Source organism: Sinohyriopsis cumingii, chromosome 2 (assembly GCF_028554795.1).
Source record: "Sinohyriopsis cumingii isolate HCF-2022 chromosome 2, ASM2855479v2, whole genome shotgun sequence".
NCBI lineage: Eukaryota > Metazoa > Mollusca > Bivalvia > Unionida > Unionidae > Sinohyriopsis > Sinohyriopsis cumingii.
The window spans coordinates 55,280,722-55,288,077 of NC_142962.1; the positions used below are offsets into that span (position 1 = coordinate 55,280,722).

The following is a 7,356-nucleotide window of genomic DNA, read 5'->3' on the forward strand; positions in this document are numbered from 1 at the left end:
ATTAGCCGTATAGTAACTGTTTGGGTATAGGGTGTGTCAAATGTTTATGACCCGGGTATAAATAGAAGGAGAACAAACTCTTGTAAGGAGTTGTACGCCAGTTGTCAACGCAGATTAGATAAAAACCATAGTGAACCAGAAATGAGAGGACTGACAGTGTTCCTATGTGTCTTCCTGTGCATGACTGCCACGATGATGGGCACCGTAGAATCAGGAGCAGTTGACAATGGAGCAGTGGATGCTCAAGGTACGGATAACTCTTTCTAACTTTTCCACTCAACACACACACACACACACACACACACACACACACACATAGCTTCTAAAAGGACATTATACATCATAGGCATTTTAAGATTCATAACAATTTCCAGTAGCATCACTGAATTCATGAGATATTCCAGTCGCCCAATGTATATCAGAAGAACACCAAAGACGTTTAATGAAATACTGATCATGCACATGATAGTTCAATGCAGTGAAACTTGAGCTTAAACAAGACATTTTAAGCCCCAGAGGCAAGATACAAGCTTAACTCAAGGATAGCACTATGTTTTCGAGGCATTGTGTAATATCTTCACTTTTCGAGTAAAGAATAATTATTAAACATGATAATGTAAATAACAAATTCATTGGTTCACATTGCTTAGTATCATTTGTTATTGATAAAAAATTTCTCGCCGTTATATTTCTTTTTATTAATATGCTTCCTTTTGTTTTTGCTCCATTTTAGGTCTGGGTGCTGAGGGTAAGAAAACCCTTTGTTTTCAGTAATAAAATTAATATTTGTTTCCCTCTGTGAATAAATGTTTTATCGCATCAAATGTAAAAAGATTAGGGAAGAAGCTACACTAGATATGCTAAGCAAATGGGAAATTTAAAGCATCATTGAACTTTGAGACGTTAAAATTATAAACAACATTGCTTGAAATGGTCTCTTTAAGACTTTCTTTCTGCAATGAGTCTACGAAATGTAAGAGTTTTAACTGATAAAGATACATTATCTAATTAAATTAATCCGGCCTGGGGACAAAAGAAAGTCTAAAAGAATTGTAACATTATCGTGTTTAAGTCAACTTTATTCTCATTGATACATGTTTGGGTGTTTTATATTACGATGACAGACGTACTTTTGACAGATTCCTAAATTTTATAAAACGATGAACACACCGTGGCATGATGAAAAGTTTTGTTTTGATTTCATTGTATTTGTCATCTCTCACTGAAGAAAACTCATCGATAAGGAATAGAATATTACAAGCAAGAATTTGTCATGTAACATCTTCGAGCAAGCATATTTTATTAATTTGGAAAACGAGGACCAGTTATGACATCGCTGCTCGTTGCCATTTAGATATAAACCTAATAACTGTGCATGTTATTTTTGGAAACAAGCGCTGATCTGTTGGTGGTGCTATTGCCTAAATGGTGTAGTACTATCTATCTGATAATAATTCATTTTCTGTTGTGTGAAACATTCATTTATTTATTGATTGTAGGTTTGTTTTTGATTATATGGCATATCTCTTTGATTATTTAAAGGTTTCATATGATAAAAATGTGTTTTGCTTATTTCAGCCAAGAACGAAGGGGTTCCAGCAAAGGGCGGTGAGAATTTACAACATGTAAACTTTAGTACAAGTATTTGTCCTATCGAGAATTGCTATCTTGAAACACGAGGCATCCGCCAGGATATACAATCCCCACCCCTTCATGACATATCTATAAAGAGAAATACATCTTCTAAAATGTAGACTTGATTATATTTGTACATAACCATATCTATTGGAAATAGTTTATGATGTGAAATAAGATTGTCAGGTGTATGTTGAGTTTGAGACGAATTGGGGAAATATTAATATTCATAAATATTTAATCGTTGTTCAGCTTTTCGTTATTGTACCAGATATGACACAGGCTGGCTGCTTGGTTACTGCGACATTGGAAGCACTAATTACTTGGATACATTTTATCTTTTTGTCGATCAGAAAGGCTCTCTAAACTCAATATTATTAATTAATGAAATAATATGTAACGTAGCCAGAAACTTATTTAGTACAGATGTTAGTCATAATTGTATTTAATATTCAATTTTACAATTTATACATTATTTATATCCTTCCGGTGAAAGCCATGTAATTTGTTTTTGAACTTTGGTTCATTGTGTTTCTAATTTTATTTCATATATTTTCTTAACCTTGCAGGGAAGAGAATGTGTATTGGTCCAGGGTGTTTCTTTTGATCGAAGTAAGTTTCTACCATTTACATATTTACTATTTTGTTTATATACTTTTTTGCATACCATTCCTTAACACATAATGACAACTGTGTGGCCCATCTGGTCATTCCAGAAATACCTCGAATGTGCAAGGTGTAGAGATTACACGTTCATTTTCCTGCTAGAACTGAAGATCAGTCTTCAACAAGCGCTGCATGAATACAATTTGGTTTTCTTCTAAGCTTATTTAAATACATGATATATTTCAAGCATTAAAGAAATACTTCAAAATGGACTTCCCAGTCCTATTTCAAATAGGTTGAATCGTTCATACAGTTGAAGTATAATTTGGTAACGCAGATACAGAAGTTGATGTCAACATCTGAGAATGTAAGGAACGCATGCTCCCATCATAGCTTTCACTCCTTTGATTTTCGCATAAACTACTTCTAAAAACTTCCTAAAGAATAATTTGAGAGGCAATACGCCATGCTGGTAAATCATCTACGGCGACGCATTGAAGGTTTACTTAAATAAAAGGATACATGATCATGTCAATTGTTTTGAATGGAATTGATATTGGAAGGTGTGCTGGAGAAATAAAAATTGTTGGATATGGCTTTCCCTTACTTTTGGGCTTGACAATTTGATTTTCTAACATAGGCTACACATAGAAAACAATACAAAACAAGTTATTCCGATACGTAATAGAATGTTTAGTTATCGGAAGAGGACGCTTGAATTACAAAATATCCAGTTTTTTTATCATTTTATGACGGTTCCATATTTATTCAAAACGTCACTTTTAAAAATATGATGATATAGAGATAAGATTAAATGTTCAGTGCAAAAATATAAAATATGTCTTAGAATAGTTGCTGTGAAAAAAATTGTTGAGAATTAAATGACAGCCACTCGATACAGTTTAAATCGTTTTAAATGAACAAATGTCTCTTAGGACTAAATACATTAGTTACAGAAGTTGTTTTTCCATTTGTTTTAAAAAATTCGGTATTTGCGCTATTCTGTCTTTCCTCTTCTTACTTATTGCTACCTAATTAGCGAAAATTAAGAAAACACGAAACTTTCTCATCATATGAAAAGAGTTTACAAGATGACGTTTTAATTTTTTTCTTTAGATACACTATCGCATGTATCGCTATATATATATATATATATATATATATATATATATATATATATATATATATATATATATATATATATATATATACACACTTCTGTTTCTGTGTGTGAACGATATACTTTAGAAGAGAATGTTCTTATACACTTTTGTTTTCAGGCTGGAAGAAGTGTATGGGGCATCACGGACTGTGACTTAATTTGACCAACGAGTACAACACATCAAGCAACTAATCTGCATTTGTTCTTCTAACTTATGTAATCATCCCATGACGCTTTACATATATTTTCTATTTTGCAATGTCTTTTTGATGAAATATAAAGATGACATTTGAGATATTTAACTGTTTAGCTGAATTGAAAAGAAAACATTGGAGAATTTTACGATACGAAAATCTGACATTTATTCCTATGTTATGTCGCTTTAAAATGCGGAATTTCTCGATCCACATCCACTCTAGCAGTGTATAGCACTTAAAACGGATATTCCAATTTTGCAATAAAATGATATATATACAGTAATGTTTCCCTTGTTAAAATAAAATACAGAACAACATTAAATGGGCTCCTTTAAAAAAATCATGTAGAACCCATACAACATTTTCCTCAAACTGAATTGTTTCAATAAATGTTCTATTGTTATATACACATTAAATGCTTGAAAACATTTGATTGTATTGTGTTTTCATATATATTTTGCAATTATATAACAAATGGTATACGAATGCTTTAAACACCAGACAATTCTTCCTTGGTAGAGTTTTCGTATAAAGCCGTAAAAACAAACATTATATAAGGCCTTGGTGCTTCAGAGATAAACAGAAAAAGTAGAGATGCGTGTGTGTCAAGATTTAAAAACATTGAGGGGTGTGTGTAAATGTGGCACGTGTTCAATGATTGAGGGGAACGTTCAAATAAATCTTATAATCAGGTATGGTATAAGTTAAAAAGCCAAAACTAACAGCAACGAGATGGTAGGGATGATGAGACTTATGATTTTTTAGAAAGATTGTGTGTTGAAGAGAACGTTCATGGTGGAAGAGGATTTGTCTTTACCTGTTCCGGATAGGTGTTTGTGTACAAAACAGTGGTGATGGGATGAGCTAGAATTTTCGGCCCCTTAAAAGGTAGCGCGGTTAGATGCCTATTTGTATGTGCTGACTGGTTGATGATGACATACATTTATATCTATCGATTACAAAATATCTTTCATATAACTGTTTACAATATAAACAAAAATTAGTCCATATGCTTTATAGCTAGGTAACCCTGATATATTCCACGAACGCACTAATCTGACGTCGCACTATCAAAACGATCAAGTTTCCATTCCATGTTAAAACTGTTGAAACACACATACATACATACATACATACATACACAGATACATACAAACATACAAACTTACATACATACAAACAAACAAATACATACATACATACATACATACATACATACATACCTACATACATACATAATTACAAATATAAATACATAAAGACATACATGCATACATACATACATACATACATACATACATACATACATACTTACATACATACATGCATGCATGCATACATACAAACAAACGTACATAAATACATACATACATATATACATGCATACATACATACATACATACATACATACGTACACACGTACATACATACATACATACATACATACATACATACATACGTACATACATACTTATATGCATACATGCTAACCTACATACATACTAACTTACATGCATGCATACAGTCATGCCGATGAAATCCATATTGGAATGCGATGACGTATACTGTCATCTTTATAACATTAATGCGTCAACAGTTCTTTGTGAAATAAGAGAAAATGATCCGTTTTTTTTTTTATTCCCCTTAAACTTTCATAAGATCTCTTTGTCCAAAATCTCTGTATGAGCACTGAAATATTCTCAAGGGACAATAATAATCTTTTAGAGTGCAAATAAGTTGAAGAAAATATAAAATATAACTCCATTCGGTCACAACAGGTCAAATACCTTGACGTCAGAATGTTCAGAAGACCATCTGTGTAAATTTTATATATTAAAAGGTTATACAATTAAAACGCAAAACAGATTCCCGGGGGGGGGGGGTTAACTCTCCGGTAAAACCAATTGTTCGAGAACAGCGTAGATGCTATTTACGTCAAAAGTTACATAGTCCCAGTCAGCATCGATTTCGCTCATATCAGTCACACATTAAGAACGAATTAAAATAAGAAGTTGTTTACTCGATTGTCAATCAATGTCAGGAACTATGTCAGCTTTTAGATACAAAGTTTTATTTTTAGGTGTTTACGAAAAAGACCTCAGATCGAAATAATTTCTGGAAAATGTCAAATTCTAGTAAACAAAATTTCATTATTTTAACATGAAATGGAATAAAAGTTAATTTTAAAACTAAACAACAAACAATTAAATTGAATCAAATGGGAATTAAATAAATATATATAACTGCTTGTGATAAAAAGATGTATTATTGTTTGGGATATAATTCATAATACTGTAAACAGTATCCTTCAGATTGCTTATAAAGGTTAGGAAGTTCTACCAGAAGTTCTTACATATTACATAGCTTTATTTAAGCCTAAAGTGTATTATACTTTTGCCCAGGTTTCAAAAGAATGCTTTGAGTGTCATCTTAATAGCCTTTTAAATTAGAACTACTACGTTTGCAAGAGCGTGTAAACCATAACAAGAAAGTCTATATATGCAATTCACTGGAGAATGAGTATATTGTAGCTGTATAAAGTCAGTCATATAAAGGACTACATAATACATATCTAGACAAGTATTATTATAGAGCAATAACGAAAATTAAAATTTACTTGATAATATTAATTTTTACCTTATCTAATTAAATCATAAACGTCATCAAAATAACATGCCTGAATGCATTTGGATGTGTTCCTATATTATAAACCAATATAAGGATCTTATGCTAAGTTATCAACGGATAAATTACATCTAAATGTCCCCATTAAATCACAAGTCAGTTCAATATTAAATCATGCCAAGGGATCATATAAGAATTCCAATAAAGTATAGAGACTGGCTTGCTTTATTTTGATTCAATTTTCAGACAATAGTTTGTTTACCTTAGCAAATTGTACGCATTGACTCATCTACCTTTTTTCTGCAAAAAAGGATTTGTTTAAGTGACACCCAAAAAATCTTCTTATTCTCTCTCTGTCTCTGTCTCTCTCTGTCTCTCTCTCTCTCTCTCTGTACAATCTTTGACACAATAACGCCGGAGTGATTATAGTCAGAATAAAAGAACACAGATCCTGGTCTAGTAAGACATTACACAAAGTCAAATGAAGAAACTGTTATTCTCACCGGAGTTCAATACAACACTTAACACATAATTTGTTTTACACTTATTTATCTTTTTAAGATAACAATAATGAGTGGATATTTTATCTTTTCATTTTATATTAACATGGCAGCAAGGAATAAGCACAACATACATGCAAATTGCAATTATAATTAAATTTGGTACTGCTTTTTGGCAACTGTTAGTAAGTGATACAGACTTCAGAAAATAGCATTTTATAACATTTAATATATGAATGAAATCTGTTTTAGAGATGGAATATGTTGTTATTTATTTGCTTCAGAAACATTAATCCCAAAGAGAAGATTAAGACTGCAACAAGTATTATTAGTGGACCTATTTATTGTTGAAAATCTTTTTTTGATGTATCAGAGATCGAATATCATGTAAATAATAAACTATTGTTCTGATTTATTGCGATTGTATCCTTCCTTATTCAAATATGCACTTGATATATGTTGTTTTAGAACCAATAGTATGTCACGTCATGTAACAAATAAGGAGAAAGTTGTTACACTGCCTAATTTGATATCAGACAAATAACAAATATGGGTATTGTTGTCTAGTGGACTGGTGTCAATTAGGACAGCAGACGATTCAATGACGTGAACAACTAGATCAATACAGAAA

The 7,356-nt window shown here is 31.7% G+C and overlaps 1 long non-coding RNA gene across 1 annotated transcript; it reads left to right on the forward strand.

Moving 5' to 3' along the window:
- Positions 1-100: 100 nt before the first annotated feature.
- Positions 101-4,030, forward strand: LOC149804902 (uncharacterized). Its single transcript, XR_016414675.1, has 5 exons — positions 101-247; positions 734-748; positions 1,579-1,608; positions 2,205-2,247; positions 3,522-4,030. It is a non-coding gene; the product is annotated as an uncharacterized LOC149804902 (long non-coding RNA).
- The last annotated feature ends 3,326 nt before the right edge of the window (positions 4,031-7,356 follow it).